Source organism: Brachionichthys hirsutus, chromosome 16 (genome assembly GCF_040956055.1).
Source record: "Brachionichthys hirsutus isolate HB-005 chromosome 16, CSIRO-AGI_Bhir_v1, whole genome shotgun sequence".
Classification (NCBI taxonomy): domain Eukaryota; kingdom Metazoa; phylum Chordata; class Actinopteri; order Lophiiformes; family Brachionichthyidae; genus Brachionichthys; species Brachionichthys hirsutus.
The window spans coordinates 12571886-12591938 of record NC_090912.1 but is presented as its reverse complement, the minus strand read 5'-3'; the positions used below and the strand labels follow the sequence as shown (position 1 = coordinate 12591938).

Sequence of the window (20053 nt, the reverse complement as noted above, 5' to 3'; positions counted from 1 at the left end):
TCCCTGCGTCCCATAAAACAGAGGGTGAAACCATTCCGTCATCGTTCCAAGCAAAATAATCAAGTATGGCTGATCTGATTTCTGATATTATATTATCATCTGTCAATAATGAGACATTAAGTCTCCAATATTTCATAGATGGCTGCAGTCCCATGTCGAGGGCCATTTTAACTGGGCTATGGCCTGAGAGGGTCGTTGGCTCTATTACATAATTTTTTACCCGGTATATATCCTTTTTAGAGAGCAGGAAGTGATCTAGCCGTGAGTAGGTCCCGTGTACCTGTGACATAAATGTAAAGTCTCTCTCATTAGGGTGAAGGCGGCGCCATGCATCTAATAGCCCTAATTCTTTCATCATATGCATTATACTTTTAGACATTCTGGTTTGAGGCATTGTAGACATTTGTAACTTATCTATTCTATTATTCAAAACACAATTTAAGTCTCCACCCATAATGAAAGTACCCTCCAACCTATCTGCGATCAGATGTGCGATTGCTTTAAAGAAACATGGACAGTCTTCATTAGGCGCATAAACATTCAAAATAGTTATGTTGAGTCCAGCAATTGTTCCTGTGACCAAAACATACCGACCCTCTGCGTCTTGACAAACCTTTTCACGATGAAAGTACCGTATTTTCCGGATTATAAGTCGCGGTTTTTTTCATAGTTTGGTCGGGGGTGCGACATATAAATCGGAGCGACTTATACAGTAGTACCTCAGCTTACGAATGTCCCTACATCCGAAAGTTTCAGGTTACGAAGTATCTGAATGGGAAAATATTGCCTCTCGTTACGAAGGCGTTTCAGGCTATGAAGTCAAAAATAGCTGCTCGTAGCTGCTCTGCCATTGGCTATCGCCTAAAATCTGCCTGGCAACCCGTTGCGTATGCGTGTATCCCAGCACGCTATTCGTGTCCCCCTCGTGTCCCCCGGAAAAAGTGTTGACAAGTCGGGCTATTGCTCATTATGATGACGTCTGCCTCGCACATTTCCGACGGATTGTCAAAAGCCGGCAAAGGCAGATGTCATCGGATCAGTTTTTCAAGAAACGCGAGGCAGAAAACACCGCAAAGGACCAGTAAACAAAGAGGACAAAAAGTAACAGCTAACAGGTAGATTAATATTTAAAACAAATATCATAATGTAGCGTCCGTCGGACGCTGGAATAAGCACACGACGGGTAACTCTCTGTGTGTGTGGGTGCCGCGAGGAGGAGGAGAACGGGAGAGCTGCGGGAGCTACGCAGCTCTCCCGTTCTCCTCCTCCTCCTCGCGGCACCCACACACACACACCGCCCCTCCTCCCTGGATGCCTTTGCGGACTCTCTGCAGCGTAGGAATAATGAACACTCCTAAAACATGAACCGTTACAATACTTTTGCGGGGCTTGGAACGGATTAGTGCATTTACATTCAAAATGCGTCTCTACTTACGAAGTTTTCACGTTACGAAGCTACTCCCAGAACGGATTAAATTCGTAAGTAGAGGTACCACTGTATATGCTTTTTTTTACAAAATCTGTGAGCGCAGAGACAGTAGACTACACATTTCTATAACAGGTGTTACAGGGAACTCTGTGACCCGTCAGAATCTGTCGCGGTTTCTGGAGGTTCAGAGTTATCTGTCACACCTGTTATCTAAAAACACAAATTAGAAGGGCTGAATGAAAATGGCGCCGAAAAGAAAGTCATATTCCGCGGCTTACAAGCTTCAGATAGTGAAATATGGAGCCGAAAACGGCAATCGAGCAGCAGAAAGAAAGTTTGGAGTGAGCGAAAAACTTGTAAGGGACTGGCGAAAAGCGGAGGTTATGCTTACTGAAATGAAGAAAACAAAGAAAGCTAATCGCGGGCGACAAGCTAGGTGGCCGCAGTTGGAGGAACGAGTTCACGCATGGGTGCTTGAACAACGTGCTGCTGGGAGAGGTTTGTCAACGGTGCAGTTGCGTCTCCACGCCCAGGTGGTTGCCAAGGAGGTGAATATAAACGGCTTTGCGGGAGGACCTTCTTGGTGTTACCGCTTCATGCAACGCAAACGCCTCTCTATCAGAGCTAGGACGACACTGTCCCAAAAACTGCCAGCGGACTTCCAAGCCAAGGTTGACAGTTTCCGCGCGTTCATTGAAAAGCATGTAAGTGATCACAACGTGACACCGGATCATATTATTAACATGGACGAGGTCCCCCTCACTTTTGACATCCCCATGGGCCAAAGTGTTGCAGAGAAAGGGCAAAAAAGTGTGAATATCGTTACAACTGGTCATGAGAGATCACACTTCACAGTGGTGCTGGCATGTTGTGGAGACGGATCAAAACTGCCACCGATGGTCATTTTCAAACGAAAAACCATGCCAAAAATCCAATCCTCCTCAGTTGAAGTCGCCGTGAACGAGAAAGGGTGGATTGATCAAGAAATGATGAACTTGTGGCTTACAAAGTGCTACAATAAGCGACCGGATGGCTTCTTTAGAGCACGCAAAGCTCTGCTTGTGATGGATAGCATGAGAGCGCACACCACACCACAGTTAAAAAATAAATTAAAAGTTTTCAACTCCATACCTGCCATCATCCCTGGAGGCTTAACCAAAATACTCCAGCCACTTGATATCTCCGTGAATAGGAGCTTTAAGTCAGTTTTGCGTAACCTGTGGGAGCAGTGGATGACGGATGGAGAGCACAGCTTCACGGCAACCGGGAGAATGCGCCATGCAACTTTCCTGGAAGTCATTGAATGGATCGACAAAGCATGGGCTTCAGTGACAACCGCAACCATCCTGTCGGGATTCAGAAAGGCTGGAATAATTGGAACTGCAACTGACGACGAGTCTGATGTAAGCGACGTAGAAGAGGAAGCGGCGTCTTGTCTACCTGCCGAGTTGGGGGAGTTGTTCAAAAGTGACACCGAGGATGAAGATTTCCTTGGATTTCGTGATTCGGAGTAAAACCTGATATTTTGGTAAACGTGTTAGCATGTTCTTTGTGCTATATGTTGTTTGGTGTTGGATTTTATCAAATAAATTTTCCCCAAAAATGCGACTTATCCTCCAGTGCGACCTATATATGTTTTTTTCTTCTTAATTATGCATTTTTTGGCTGGTGCGACCTACAATCCGGAGCGACGTATAATCCAAAAAATACGGTATACAGATCTATTAAACAGAATAGCAACCCCTCTCTTTTTACATTTCCCATAAGAGCTACTGTAAACCTGATCCACCCAGTCTCTCTTTAATTTTAAATGTTCAGTGTCTATTAGGTGAGTTTGTTGAAGTAGTGCTATCGAACACTGCATGTTCTTCAACTGGCCTATTATCTTTTTTCTTTTAATTGGGTTATTTATTCCCTTAATATTATATGTAATTAAATTAAGTAATGTCGTCATCGTATTTCAATTTTTTCCTATGTAAACATCTTATCCCCTCAATAATGTCTGTTAAACTAAAAAATAAATAAAAATATTTAAGCTCTGGAAGTTTTAAATAAAAAATAAAGAAATGTACAGCTTGTCTCAGATACAACAAAACAAAAACATTACAAATATAAAACAGAACTTCCACTTTTTTCCACTTACACAGAAGGCTAGCTACTTCCATGCCTGACCCCCGCTGATAATGGGACAGAGAGTGGTGACCTGAGCTCTCTGTGATGGACGACCAGCGTTACACTAACATGGAATAAAGGTCTTAGCGAGTGAGAATCACCCGTGCTGAGATCAAGAGTTTCCCGTCAGTTTAATTTAATTTATTTATTTCTTCGTGACACTTTGCCGCAATTTTTCCAGATTAAACTGTTATTGCTTTCATGGTCCATAACTGTTCAACAAAAAAATCAACTGAAATGTTTGTACTTGTCATGTACCTCTGATTATTCCACGTAGTCCATCATAACTTTCAGATCCGCTGCAGCCAGCGTGTCGGCTTTCTTCCTCTTCCCGCTGATTTTCCATCCTTCAGCCAGTCTCTCCTCCATGCGTTCTTCCTCTCCACACTGCACCTGTACGCCCATCTCTCTCAAAGCTGTGAGCGTGGAAAATGTCTTTTCTCCTGAGTCCATCTTGATCTTCAGGCGAGCTGGATATAGGCACTTTGCCTGTATGCCCTTCTGCTTCAGTTGTTTAATTACTGCATGAATCTTAGCCCCCTTCTTTTGTAGCTCAGGAGAATAATCTTGATCAAAGAATATCCTCTTATCTTGAAACAGCACCTGTCCTTGACGCCATGCTTGTTGTAGAACAACATCTTTAACTGCTGTGTCGAGGAACCTCAATGATTGATCCGGGGGGCGCTGCTGGGTTCATCGGTCTGGACTGAAGTGAGCGGTGCGCTCTTTCGAGTTTAACGTCCAAATTAGGGGGCAGTTTCAGCACTTTAGGGAGCAGAACTTTCACGAACGCAACCACATCCCGTTCTTCACTTCCCTCTGGTATTTGGAAAATGCGTAGGTTGTTTCTCCTCAGCCTGTTTTGTAAATCGTCACATACCGCTGTAAGTTGTTTTTCTCGTAGCAGGTATCGTAGCCTCCGCGTCCTCCACTTCACTCGTCCTCGCTTCTATTTCACCAATCCTTTGTTCACGGTCACCAAGTTGCCCCTTGATATCCGGCACAGCTTTCTCCGAGCGCTCAAGGGTTTGAGTTGTCTGCTTATGTCCACAACTGTTTTCTTCACGAAGTTTTCTTATTTCCTCCAAGATAGATATCTCCGTCTCGTGGGCTAGCTGGGCCTTGTGGCTAGTTGCTTCTAAGCTAACATTCTCCAAACTCACAGATTTATCGCTTCTTGCTTTCGGGTTTCCTGGTTTTCCTTGTGCTCTGGTTCGCGGTGGGGAAGACATCTTATTTAAAAGTTATTTTTAAATATGAAAGCATTAAATATCTTTGGTTATCACGTTTTTTATAGCTTCTCCTGACGGAGCCTTGTTTCTAGCCTGTTGCTCGCGCCATGATGTCACCGGAAGCCCCCGCCACTGTTGCTTTTAAACACCTGTTTTACATTGATTAATGTTTGTTTATTGTGTATTTTTTGTTTGTATGATTCATGTTGATTTGTTATTATCTGTAAAAGCACTTTGGGAATTTCATTTCTAAAAAAGTGCTATATAAATAAAGCCTATTATTATTATTAGGCCCGAGCGCCTATTCTAGGCGTAAGGGGCTATTGCTTTTGCAACGCAGAAGACAAGTTGACGAGCGTAGCGAGTCAACCCTCGACAAAGTTGACGAGCGCAGCTCGTCAACCCTCGGCATCCAACTTTGCCATGCTGTTGAGGACGACCAACACACCCATGCACACACACACCGACACTCAACAGCACACACACACACCCCGACACTAAACAACACAAATGCACACACACAGAGATCCACAAACACGAGTTGACGAGCGCAGCGAGTCAACTCGTGTTTGTAACTGTCTTCCGATGGTTGACGAGCGCAGCGAGTCAACCATCGGGCGACCAACACACCCACGCCCACACCCACGACACTCAACAGCACACACACACACACCCCGACACTAAACAACACAGACAGACAAACACACAGACACACACACAAACACGAGTTGACGAGCGAAGCTCGTCAACTCGTGTTTGTGTGCCCCCACAGACGCGTAGCCCTCGTCGAGACCATTCCGAAAATGTATTTTGTGTAGAAATCGCATACTCAGAAAAAAAGTTATATTGTTTTTGCAAAAATTCTTTATTAGGCCCGAGCGCCTATACTAGGCGTAAGGGGCTATTGCTTTTGCAACGCAGAAGACAAGTTGACGAGCGTAGCGAGTCAACCCTCGACAAAGTTGACGAGCGCAGCTCGTCAACCCTCGGCATCCAACTTTGCCATGCTGTTGAGGACGACCAACACACTCACGCACACACACACCGACACTCAACAGCACACACACACACACCGACACTAAACAACACAAATGCACACACACAGAGATCCACAAACACGAGTTGACGAGCGCAGCGAGTCAACTCGTGTTTGTAACTGTCTTCCGATGGTTGACGAGCGCAGCGAGTCAACCATCGGGCGACCAACACACCCACGCCCACACCCACGACACTCAACAGCACACACACACACACCCCGACACTAAACAACACAGACACACAGACACAGACACACACACACAAACACGAGTTGACGAGCGAAGCTCGTCAACTCGTGTTTGTGTGCCCCCACAGACGTGTAGCCCTCGTCGAGACCATTCCGAAAATGTATTTTGTGTAAAAATCGCATACTCAGAAAAAAAGTTATATTGTTTTTGCAAAAATTCTTTATTAGGCCCGAGCGCCTATTCTAGGCGTAAGGGGCTATTGCTTTTGCAACGCAGAAGACGACAAGTTGACGAGCGCAGCTCGTCAACTCTCGACAAAGTTGACGAGCGCAGCTCGTCAACCCTCGACAAAGTTGACGAGCGCAGCTCGTCAACCCTCGGCATCCAACACACTCACGCACACACACACCGACACTCAACAGCACACACACACACACCGACACTAAACAACACAAATGCACACACACAGAGATCCACAAACACGAGTTGACGAGCGCAGCGAGTCAACTCGTGTTTGTAACTGTCTTCCGATGGTTGACGAGCGCAGCGAGTCAACCATCGGGCGACCAACACACCCACGCCCACACCCACGACACTCAACAGCACACACACACACACCCCGACATTAAACAACACAGACACACAGACGCACGGACACACACACAAACACGAGTTGACGAGCGAAGCTCGTCAACTCGTGTTTGTGTGCCCCCACAGACGCGTAGCCCTCGTCGAGACCATTCCGAAAATGTATTTTGTGTAGAAATCACACACTCAGAAAAAAAGTTATATTGTTTTTGCAAAAATTCTTTATTAGGCCCGAGCGCCTATTCTAGGCGTAAGGGGCTATTGCTTTTGCAACGCAGAAGACAAGTTGACGAGCGTAGCGAGTCAACCCTCGACAAAGTTGACGAGCGCAGCTCGTCAACCCTCGGCAAAGTTGACGAGCGCAGCTCGTCAACCCTCAGCATCCAACACACTCACGCCCACACACACGACACTCAACAGGACACACACACACCCCGACACTAAACAACACAAATGCACACACACAGAGATCCACAAACACGAGTTGACGAGCGCAGCGAGTCAACTCGTGTTTGTAACTGTCTTCCGATGGTTGACGAGCGCAGCGAGTCAACCATCGGGCGACCAACACACCCACGCCCACACCCACGACACTCAACAGCACACACACACACACCCCGACACTAAACAACACAGACACACAGACACACACAGACACACACAAACACGAGTTGACGAGCGAAGCTCGTCAACTCGTGTTTGTGTGCCCCCACAGACGCGTAGCCCTCGTCGAGACCATTCCGAAAATGTATTTTGTGTAGAAATCGCATACTCAGAAAAAAAGTTATATTGTTTTTGCAAAAATTCTTTATTCTTCTTTATTTTTCTTTTTCTTTTTCTTTTTCTTCTTTGTTCTGCTGTTTAAACGGCAATTTGACCCCCTGAACATGCTCGAAAACTCACCAAACTTTGAACCAAGCTCAGAACCGGCGAAAAATTAATTATTTTATGTGTTTTAAATTTGTGCATGAAAAAGTGGCGCGCTAGCGCCACCTACAAAAATCACAATGCATTGTGCCTATGGGGGGTCCGACGCCAACTTTGTCGGACAGCCACGAAATTCGGTACACACATGCGTCAAGTCAAGGCAAAAAAAAAAAAGTATTATGGCCACGCCCCCAGACACACAGGAAGGCGGCCATATTGGATATAATTTTAAAAACTGCTGAGTCAGCGTTTGCACACACACACAATCCAATCCAAACCAGATTTTAAACACTTATTGACCCTTCCTACCTGGACATTTTAAAAGTGAAACTTTGACAATCAGCCTTACAGCGCCCCCTAGAGAACAATAACAAAAATTGAATGGGAATTAAAAAAATACTTTGCCAGAAATGATTGAAACTTACTAGAAAAGTCCCTCATGTGGTCCCGATCAAAAACCACAATCGTAACCATGTTGTTTTTACGGTGTTGCCGTGGCGATGGCAACCCCTCCTATGGGGAGGGGTCCTACGCCAACTCTGTCGGACAGCCACGAAATTCGGTACAGACATGCGTCATGTCAGGGCAAAAAAAAAATGTATTGTGGCCACGCCCCCAGACACACAGGAAGGCGGCCATATTGGATTGAATCTCCTGATGGCAGATGGCCATATAATCCAAATAACGATTTGACTAAACTGTGAGCTACTCATGCAGCTCAAATCTAAACACTTGCGAAGCACTCAGGACTAAAGCGGCGTGCGTCGGCGGGTCAGCTCAACGGCCTGTCGGCCGGCGAGGGCCTACAACGCCGCTTGCGGCTTTAATTCTTTTTCTTTTTCTTTTTCTTCTTTGTTCTGCTGTTTAAACGGCAATTTGACCCCCTGAACATGCTCGAAAACTCACCAAACTTTGAACCAAGCTCAGAACCGGCGAAAAATTAATTATTTTATGTGTTTTAAAATTGGGCATGAAAAAGTGGCGCGCTAGCGCCACCTACAAAAATCACAATGCATTGTGCCTATGGGGGGTCCGACGCCAACTTTGTCGGACAGCCACGAAATTCGGTACACACATGCGTCAAGTCAGGGCAAAAAAAAAAAAAAATTATGGCCACGCCCCCAAACACACAGGAAGGCGGCCATATTGGATATAATTTTAAAAACTGCAGAGTCAGCGTTTGCACACACACACACTCCAATCCAAACCAAATTTTAAACACTTATTGACCCTTCCTATCTGGACACTTTAAAAAGGAAACTTTGACAATCAGCCTTACAGCGCCCCCTAGAGAACGATAACAAAAATTGAATGGGAATTAAAAAAATACTTTGCCAGAAATGATTGAAACTTACCAGAAAAGTCCCTCATGTGGTCCCGATCAAAAAACACAATCGTAACCATGTTGTTTTTACGCTGTTGCCATGGCGATGGCAACCCCTCCTATGGGGAGGGGTCCGACGCCAACTTTGTCGGACAGCCACGAAATTCGGTACAGACATGCGTCATGTCAGGGCAAAAAAAAAATGTATTGTGGCCACGCCCCCAGACACACAGGAAGGCGGCCATATTGGATTGAAACTCCTGACGGCAGATGGCCATATAATCCAAATAACGATTTGACTAAACTGTGAGCTACTCATGCAGCTCAAATCTAAACACTTGCGAAGCACTCAGGACAAAAGCGGCGTGCGTCGGCGGGTCAGCTCAACGGCCTGTCGGCCGGCGAGGGCCTACAACGCCGCTTGCGGCTTTAATTCTTCTTTATTTTTCTTTTTCTTCTTTGTTCTGCTGTTTAAACGGCAATTTGACCCCCTGAACATGCTCGAAAACTCACCAAACTTTGAACCAAGCTCAGAACCGGCGAAAAATTAATTATTTTATGTGTTTTAAAATTGGGCATGAAAAAGTGGCGCGCTAGCGCCACCTACAAAAATCACAATGCATTGTGCCTATGGGGGGTCCGACGCCAACTTTGTCGGACAGCCACGAAATTCGGTACACACATGCGTCAAGTCAGGGCAAAAAAAAAATAAAATTATGGCCACGCCCCCAAACACACAGGAAGGCGGCCATATTGGATATAATTTTAAAAACTGCAGAGTCAGCGTTTGCACACACACACACTCCAATCCAAACCAAATTTTAAACACTTATTGACCCTTCCTACCTGGACACTTTAAAAGGGAAACTTTGACAATCAGCCTTACAGCGCCCCCTAGAGAACGATAACAAAAATTGAATGGGAATTTAAAAAATACTTTGCCAGAAATGATTGAAACTTACCAGAAAAGTCCCTCATGTGGTCCCGATCAAAAAACACAATCGTAACCATGTTGTTTTTACGCTGTTGCCATGGCGATGGCAACCCCTCCTATGGGGAGGGGTCCGACGCCAACTTTGTCGGACAGCCACGAAATTCGGTACAGACATGCGTCATGTCAGGGCAAAAAAAAAATGTATTGTGGCCACGCCCCCAGACACACAGGAAGGCGGCCATATTGGATTGAAACTCCTGACGGCAGATGGCCATATAATCCAAATAACGATTTGACTAAACTGTGAGCTACTCATGCAGCTCAAATCTAAACACTTGCGAAGCACTCAGGACAAAAGCGCCGTGCGTCGGCGGGTCAGCTCAACGGCATGTCGGCCGGCGAGGGCCTACAACGCCGCTTGCGGCTTTAATTAGGCCCGAGCGCCTATACTAGGCGTAAGGGGCTATTGCTTTTGCAACGCAGAAGACGACAAGTTGACGAGCGCAGCTCGTCAACTCTCGACAAAGTTGACGAGCGCAGATCGTCAACCCTCGACAAAGTTGACGAGCGCAGCTCGTCAACCCTCGGCATCCAACTCACTCACGCACACACACACCGACACTCAACAGCACACACACACACACACCGACACTCAACAACACACACGCACACACACAGACATCGACAAACACAGTTGACGAGCGCAGCGAGTCAACTGTGTTTGTAACTGTCTTCCGATGGTTGACGAGCGCAGCGAGTCAACCATCGGGCGACCAACACACCCACGCCCACACCCACGACACTCAACAGCACACACACACACACCCCGACACTAAACAACACAGACACACAGACACACACAGACACACACAAACACGAGTTGACGAGCGAAGCTCGTCAACTCGTGTTTGTGTGCCCCCACAGGCGCGTAGCCCTCGTCGAGACCATTCCAAAAACGTATTTTGTGTAGAAATCGCACACTCAGAAAAAAAGTTATATTGTTTTTGCAAAAATTCTTTATTCTTTTTCTTTTTCTTTTTCTTTGTTCTGCTGTTTAAACGGCAATTTGACCCCCTGAACATGCTCGAAAACTCACCAAACTTTGAAGCAAGCTCAGAACCGGCGAAAAATTAATTATTTTATGTGTTTTAAAATTGGGCATGAAAAAGTGGCGCGCTAGCGCCACCTACAAAAATCACAATGCATTGTGCCTATGGGGGGTCCGACGCCAACTTTGTCGGACAGCCACGAAATTCGGTACACACATGCGTCAAGTCAGGGCAAAAAAAAAAAAGTATTATGGCCACGCCCCCAAACACACAGGAAGGCGGCCATATTGGATATAATTTTAAAAACTGCAGAGTCAGCGTTTGCACACACACACACTCCAATCCAAACCAGATTTTAAACACTAATTGACCCTTCCTACCTGGGCACTTTAAAAGGGAAACTTTGACAATCAGCCTTACAGCGCCCCCTAGAGAACGATAACAAAAATTGAATGGGAATTAAAAAAATACTTTGCCAGAAATGATTGAAACTTACCAGAAAAGTCCCCCATGTGGTCCCGATCAAAAAACACAATCGTAACCATGTTGTTTTTACGCTGTTGCCATGGCGATGGCAACCCCTCCTATGGGGAGAGGTCCGACGCCAACTTTGTCGGACAGCCACGAAATTCGGTACAGACATGCGTCATGTCAGGGGGAAAAAAAAATGTATTGTGGCCACGCCCCCAGACACACAGGAAGGCGGCCATATTGGATTGAAACTCCTGACGGCAGATGGCCATATAATCCAAATAACGATTTGACTAAACTGTGAGCTACTCATGCAGCTCAAATCTAAACACTTGCGAAGCACTCAGGACAAAAGCGGCGTGCGTCGGCGGGTCAGCTCAACGGCCTGTCGGCCGGCGAGGGCCTACAACGCCGCTTGCGGCTTTAATTCTTCTTTATTCTTCTTTGTTCTGCTGTTTAAACGGCAATTTGACCCCCTGAACATGCTCGAAAACTCACCAAACTTTGAACCAAGCTCAGAACCGGCGAAAAATTAATTATTTTATGTGTTTTAAAATTGGGCATGAAAAAGTGGCGCGCTAGCGCCACCTACAAAAATCACAATGCATTGTGCCTATGGGGGGTCCGACGCCAACTTTGTCGGACAGCCACGAAATTCGGTACACACATGCGTCAAGTCAAGGCAAAAAAAAAAAAGTATTATGGCCATGCCCCCAGACACACAGGAAGGCGGCCATATTGGATATAATTTTAAAAACTGCAGAGTCAGCGTTTGCACACACACACAATCCAATCCAAACCAGATTTTAAACACTTATTGACCCTTCCTACCTGGACATTTTAAAAGTGAAACTTTGACAATCAGCCTTACAGCGCCCCCTAGAGAACAATAACAAAAATTGAATGGGAATTAAAAAAATACTTTGCCAGAAATGATTGAAACTTACCAGAAAAGTCCCTCATGTGGTCCCGATCAAAAAACACAATCGTAACCACGTTGTTGTTTTTACGGTGTTGCCGTGGCGATGGCAACCCCTCCTATGGGGAGGGATCCGACGCCAACTTTGTCGGACAGCCACGAAATTCGGTACACACATGCGTCAAGTCAGGGCAAAAAAAAAAAAAAATTATGGCCACGCCCCCAAACACACAGGAAGGCGGCCATATTGGATATAATTTTAAAAACTGCAGAGTCAGCGTTTGCACACACACACACTCCAATCCAAACCAAATTTTAAACACTTATTGACCCTTCCTACCTGGACACTTTAAAAGGGAAACTTTGACAATCAGCCTTACAGCGCCCCCTAGAGAACGATAACAAAAATTGAATGGGAATTCAAAAAATACTTTGCCAGAAATGATTGAAACTTACCAGAAAAGTCCCTCATGTGGTCCCGATCAAAAAACACAATCGTAACCATGTTGTTTTTACGCTGTTGCCATGGCGATGGCAACCCCTCCTATGGGGAGGGGTCCGACGCCAACTTTGTCGGACAGCCACGAAATTCGGTACAGACATGCGTCATGTCAGGGCAAAAAAAAAATGTATTGTGGCCACGCCCCCAGACACACAGGAAGGCGGCCATATTGGATTGAAACTCCTGACGGCAGATGGCCATATAATCCAAATAACGATTTGACTAAACTGTGAGCTACTCATGCAGCTCAAATCTAAACACTTGCGAAGCACTCAGGACAAAAGCGGCGTGCGTCGGCGGGTCAGCTCAACGGCCTGTCGGCCGGCGAGGGCCTACAACGCCGCTTGCGGCTTTAATTCTTCTTTATTTTTCTTTTTCTTCTTTGTTCTGCTGTTTAAACGGCAATTTGACCCCCTGAACATGCTCGAAAACTCACCAAACTTTGAACCAAGCTCAGAACCGGCGAAAAATTAATTATTTTATGTGTTTTAAAATTGGGCATGAAAAAGTGGCGCGCTAGCGCCACCTACAAAAATCACAATGCATTGTGCCTATGGGGGGTCCGACGCCAACTTTGTCGGACAGCCACGAAATTCGGTACACACATGCGTCAAGTCAGGGCAAAAAAAAAATAAAATTATGGCCACGCCCCCAAACACACAGGAAGGCGGCCATATTGGATATAATTTTAAAAACTGCAGAGTCAGCGTTTGCACACACACACACTCCAATCCAAACCAAATTTTAAACACTTATTGACCCTTCCTACCTGGACACTTTAAAAGGGAAACTTTGACAATCAGCCTTACAGCGCCCCCTAGAGAACGATAACAAAAATTGAATGGGAATTTAAAAAATACTTTGCCAGAAATGATTGAAACTTACCAGAAAAGTCCCTCATGTGGTCCCGATCAAAAAACACAATCGTAACCATGTTGTTTTTACGCTGTTGCCATGGCGATGGCAACCCCTCCTATGGGGAGGGGTCCGACGCCAACTTTGTCGGACAGCCACGAAATTCGGTACAGACATGCGTCATGTCAGGGCAAAAAAAAAATGTATTGTGGCCACGCCCCCAGACACACAGGAAGGCGGCCATATTGGATTGAAACTCCTGACGGCAGATGGCCATATAATCCAAATAACGATTTGACTAAACTGTGAGCTACTCATGCAGCTCAAATCTAAACACTTGCGAAGCACTCAGGACAAAAGCGCCGTGCGTCGGCGGGTCAGCTCAACGGCATGTCGGCCGGCGAGGGCCTACAACGCCGCTTGCGGCTTTAATTAGGCCCGAGCGCCTATACTAGGCGTAAGGGGCTATTGCTTTTGCAACGCAGAAGACGACAAGTTGACGAGCGCAGCTCGTCAACTCTCGACAAAGTTGACGAGCGCAGATCGTCAACCCTCGACAAAGTTGACGAGCGCAGCTCGTCAACCCTCGGCATCCAACTCACTCACGCACACACACACCGACACTCAACAGCACACACACACACACACCGACACTCAACAACACACACGCACACACACAGACATCGACAAACACAGTTGACGAGCGCAGCGAGTCAACTGTGTTTGTAACTGTCTTCCGATGGTTGACGAGCGCAGCGAGTCAACCATCGGGCGACCAACACACCCACGCCCACACCCACGACACTCAACAGCACACACACACACACCCCGACACTAAACAACACAGACACACAGACACACACAGACACACACAAACACGAGTTGACGAGCGAAGCTCGTCAACTCGTGTTTGTGTGCCCCCACAGGCGCGTAGCCCTCGTCGAGACCATTCCAAAAACGTATTTTGTGTAGAAATCGCACACTCAGAAAAAAAGTTATATTGTTTTTGCAAAAATTCTTTATTCTTTTTCTTTTTCTTTTTCTTTGTTCTGCTGTTTAAACGGCAATTTGACCCCCTGAACATGCTCGAAAACTCACCAAACTTTGAAGCAAGCTCAGAACCGGCGAAAAATTAATTATTTTATGTGTTTTAAAATTGGGCATGAAAAAGTGGCGCGCTAGCGCCACCTACAAAAATCACAATGCATTGTGCCTATGGGGGGTCCGACGCCAACTTTGTCGGACAGCCACGAAATTCGGTACACACATGCGTCAAGTCAGGGCAAAAAAAAAAAAGTATTATGGCCACGCCCCCAAACACACAGGAAGGCGGCCATATTGGATATAATTTTAAAAACTGCAGAGTCAGCGTTTGCACACACACACACTCCAATCCAAACCAGATTTTAAACACTAATTGACCCTTCCTACCTGGGCACTTTAAAAGGGAAACTTTGACAATCAGCCTTACAGCGCCCCCTAGAGAACGATAACAAAAATTGAATGGGAATTAAAAAAATACTTTGCCAGAAATGATTGAAACTTACCAGAAAAGTCCCCCATGTGGTCCCGATCAAAAAACACAATCGTAACCATGTTGTTTTTACGCTGTTGCCATGGCGATGGCAACCCCTCCTATGGGGAGAGGTCCGACGCCAACTTTGTCGGACAGCCACGAAATTCGGTACAGACATGCGTCATGTCAGGGGGAAAAAAAAATGTATTGTGGCCACGCCCCCAGACACACAGGAAGGCGGCCATATTGGATTGAAACTCCTGACGGCAGATGGCCATATAATCCAAATAACGATTTGACTAAACTGTGAGCTACTCATGCAGCTCAAATCTAAACACTTGCGAAGCACTCAGGACAAAAGCGGCGTGCGTCGGCGGGTCAGCTCAACGGCCTGTCGGCCGGCGAGGGCCTACAACGCCGCTTGCGGCTTTAATTCTTCTTTATTCTTCTTTGTTCTGCTGTTTAAACGGCAATTTGACCCCCTGAACATGCTCGAAAACTCACCAAACTTTGAACCAAGCTCAGAACCGGCGAAAAATTAATTATTTTATGTGTTTTAAAATTGGGCATGAAAAAGTGGCGCGCTAGCGCCACCTACAAAAATCACAATGCATTGTGCCTATGGGGGGTCCGACGCCAACTTTGTCGGACAGCCACGAAATTCGGTACACACATGCGTCAAGTCAAGGCAAAAAAAAAAAAGTATTATGGCCATGCCCCCAGACACACAGGAAGGCGGCCATATTGGATATAATTTTAAAAACTGCAGAGTCAGCGTTTGCACACACACACAATCCAATCCAAACCAGATTTTAAACACTTATTGACCCTTCCTACCTGGACATTTTAAAAGTGAAACTTTGACAATCAGCCTTACAGCGCCCCCTAGAGAACAATAACAAAAATTGAATGGGAATTAAAAAAATACTTTGCCAGAAATGATTGAAACTTACCAGAAAAGTCCCTCATGTGGTCCCGATCAAAAAACACAATCGTAACCACGTTGTTGTTTTTACGGTGTTGCCGTGGCGATGGCAACCCCTCCTATGGGGAGGGATCCGACGCCAACTTTGTCGGACAGCCACGAAATTCGGTACACACATGCGTCAAGTCAGGGCAAAAAAAAAAAAAAATTATGGCCACGCCCCCAAACACACAGGAAGGCGGCCATATTGGATATAATTTTAAAAACTGCAGAGTCAGCGTTTGCACACACACACACTCCAATCCAAACCAAATTTTAAACACTTATTGACCCTTCCTACCTGGACACTTTAAAAGGGAAACTTTGACAATCAGCCTTACAGCGCCCCCTAGAGAACGATAACAAAAATTGAATGGGAATTCAAAAAATACTTTGCCAGAAATGATTGAAACTTACCAGAAAAGTCCCTCATGTGGTCCCGATCAAAAAACACAATCGTAACCATGTTGTTTTTACGCTGTTGCCATGGCGATGGCAACCCCTCCTATGGGGAGGGGTCCGACGCCAACTTTGTAGGACAGCCACGAAATTCGGTACAGACATGCGTCATGTCAGGGCAAAAAAAAAATGTATTGTGGCCACGCCCCCAGACACACAGGAAGGCGGCCATATTGGATTGAAACTCCTGACGGCAGATGGCCATATAATCCAAATAACGATTTGACTAAACTGTGAGCTACTCATGCAGCTCAAATCTAAACACTTGCGAAGCACTCAGGACAAAAGCGGCGCGCGTCGGCGGGTCAGCTCAACGGCCTGTCGGCCGGCGAGGGCCTACAACGCCGCTTGCGGCTTTAATTCTTTATTCTTCTTCTTTGTTCTGCTGTTTAAACGGCAATTTGACCCCCTGAACATGCTCGAAAACTCACCAAACTTTGAACCAAGCTCAGAACCGGCGAAAAATTAATTATTTTATGTGTTTTAAAATTGGGCATGAAAAAGTGGCGCGCTAGCGCCACCTACAAAAATCACAATGCATTGTGCCTATGGGGGGTCCGATGCCAACTTTGTCGGACAGCGACGAAATTCGGTAAACACATGCGTCAAGTCAGGGCAAAAAAAAAAAAGTATTATGGCCACGCCCCCAGACACACAGGAAGGCGGCCATATTGGATTGAATTTTAAAAACTGCTGAGTCAGCGTTTGCACACACACACACTCCAATCCAAACCAAATTTTAAACACTTATTGACCCTTCCTATCTGGACGCTTTAAAAGGGAAACTTTGACAATCAGCCTTACAGCGCCCCCTAGAGAACGATAACAAAAATTGAATGGGAATTAAAAAAATACTTTGCCAGAAATGATTGAAACTTACCAGAAAAGTCCCTCATGTGGTCCCGATCAAAAAACACAAATGTAACCATGTTGTTGTTTTTACGCTGTTGCCGTGGCGATGGCAACCCCTCCTATGGGGAGGGGTCCGACGCCAACTTTGTCGGACAGCCACGAAATTCGGTACAGACGTGCGTCATGTCAGGGCAAAAAAAAAAGTATTATGGCCACGCCCCCAGACACACAGGAAGGCGGCCATATTGGATTGAAACTTAAAAACTCCTGACTGCAGATGGCCATATAATCCAAATAGCGATTTGACTAAACTGTGAGCTACTCATGCAGCTCAAATCTAAACACTTGCGAAGCACTCAGGACAAAAGCGGCGTGCGTCGGCGGGTCAGCTCAACGGCCTGTCGGCCGGCGAGGGCCTACAACGCCGCTTGCGGCTTTAATTATTATTATTATTATTGTAGACATTTCCATGAGGTTAAACCTTAACGTGTCGGCAATCACTATTAGACCTAATGATGAGTTCCCAGAGCTGCACGACTTCCTGCTGGTGTGGCCTACAGTGTTTGATCCCTGCCCTTTAGCTCTGCCTTTGGTCTGCAGCAACTCCTCAGGGAAATACCTACGAGTAAGGGTCACAAGAAAGATCCACAGTGAGCAGGGTCAAGAATCCCACTCTGCTGTGTGAGGGGGCCACTGGGACCTTCAGATTAACCTCCATTTCTAACTCTGGTGCCACTTTAGACGTCTTAGCGTTGAGGATTCATGCTCTGCATGTCGTAGCCTACACTAATAAAACGATTGTGCAGTATTTTAAAGCACTGACCTTGGACACAGTTCCAGGGGAGACCTACATGCTTCTCCACATGACCGTCCTGAATAAGCACAACAATGTCTGCATTTATTGATCAGTATTCACAAACGTTTAGCATAGGATGAGCGTCATGCAGAGCTAACCACCAAGGCTATGAGCACTTCCTGAAGCGGTGAAGTTTCACACAGTTTCACTCCGAACACTCCCCGCCTCGCCTCAACCTGCCGTCTTATCTAAAGGCTTCACACATCCACCGACACCTTATCAGGAGCCCACAGGCTGGAACCGATGTGGGAGCTTTTACTGTGAAGAACAGTCTGACAAACCATAACTAGAAAACGACAATCAGAGACTGCAGACCCCGCCTCCAACAGACTATTGGATCTTGTGAGACAGTAAACAGGGCTTCCGGATCAGAGGGGCCAAACCTGCTCTAGCTTGCTGCTCCGGAACGTACTACAAGACTCCTTCTGGACTCTTTTTCCCATCATGCCATTCGTGTCCCTCCCTCTTAAAGTGGCAGTTTACAGCACAGGCACAATTCCAGATGTAAAAATAATTCTAGAATCTGGATCCAGATCCGGATCAACGCCATTCTCGGGGAGGACCGAGCTACGGACAGAACCTTGCTTGTGTAAAAATTTCAAGTCGATTGGGTTACTAGTTTTTGAGTTATGCCCTCGGACAAACAAGCAAACAGACAGACAAACAGACAAACAAACAAACAGACAAACGCACCCAATTGCAATACCCTCACCTCCACCTCGGCAAGGGTAAAGACAGAAAGGCTAAATTATAATTCAGTAGAGGTTGAAGCTCCGCTCTTCCAACTGTCAACCCCTATCTGTCAAAATGGATTGTTCCAGATGTGGCAGATGATGATGATAACAGGCACCTAAATGTTACACCATTCTACTTCTCTCTAAAAATGCACACAATCAGAGAGCCGTGATTCTTGCAAATAAATGCAACTAAACCCCAAAATATAGCTGCTGTTGCTGAGGGGTGAGACAGCAAATAACGGGGACAAAGAACGGGATACCGCAAGGCATTCTGGGGAGAGGGAGGTCAGTGACGCAAGTGGATTCCCAGTTTTCATCCATGCGTATGGATGAGCATCAACCCCACCCCCCCGCTGCCACATATCATCATCTCCAGATCGCTCAGCCCTCCAGCGGTAGCTCCTGTTCTCATAGCCGTTTCCCCTGCACACAGCATGAGGTGAAATTCCGTTAAAGTTTCACATGCAAGAGGTTTTCATCGCCTCCTCCTCCGAAGCTCCAATTTAGTGTGGCGCACTTTGTGATGCCTCTCGTTAGTCAAGCTCATGCAACTGGACATGTCTCCGTGTCCGCAGTCAGCACATCACCAGAGCTTGTAATGGTCAGGTTTGTTCTCAACCACACAACAAATGAGACGGTTTGGAGGCAAAGGAGAACCTATGGAACCCGAAGAGCTCGACCAACAACTGCATGACACTAAGTCTCAGTCTGTTGTCTTGATGATGGAATGTCGTTCATTGAAGGTAGATGAAACACGAGTCGCCTACCATTTGTCCAGGTCAGCCTTGATGCTAACGCAAGCGGTGGGGACGGGGACGTCGGCGGGAGCAGCGGCGGTCTCTGAGTCGGACATGTCTGTGGTCCTGTCCTGTTCCTGTCCTCCAAATGCCTACAGATCCCAGAGAGAGAGCGACAGACAGAGGAGAGCTGAGAATCAGTTAGTGGACGGGGCGGGCATGTGGGAGGAGCTGGGGAGATAAACATGTGAGCGTAGAACATGCGTGTACGTAGTAGTAAGGGGCGGGATCAAGTGAGGAGGGG

General features: G+C 46.3%; 1 long non-coding RNA gene across 1 annotated transcript in view; it reads right to left on the bottom strand.

The window, feature by feature from the left end:
* The window catches only part of LOC137905247 (uncharacterized), a 28721-nt gene extending 8816 nt beyond the window's left edge, over window positions 1–19905 (bottom strand). The window contains exon 1 of the long non-coding RNA XR_011105850.1: window positions 19780–19905. This is a non-coding gene — a long non-coding RNA (uncharacterized lncRNA). The remainder of the gene's footprint in view (window positions 1–19779) is intronic.
* Window positions 19906–20053: the final 148 nt, after the last annotated feature.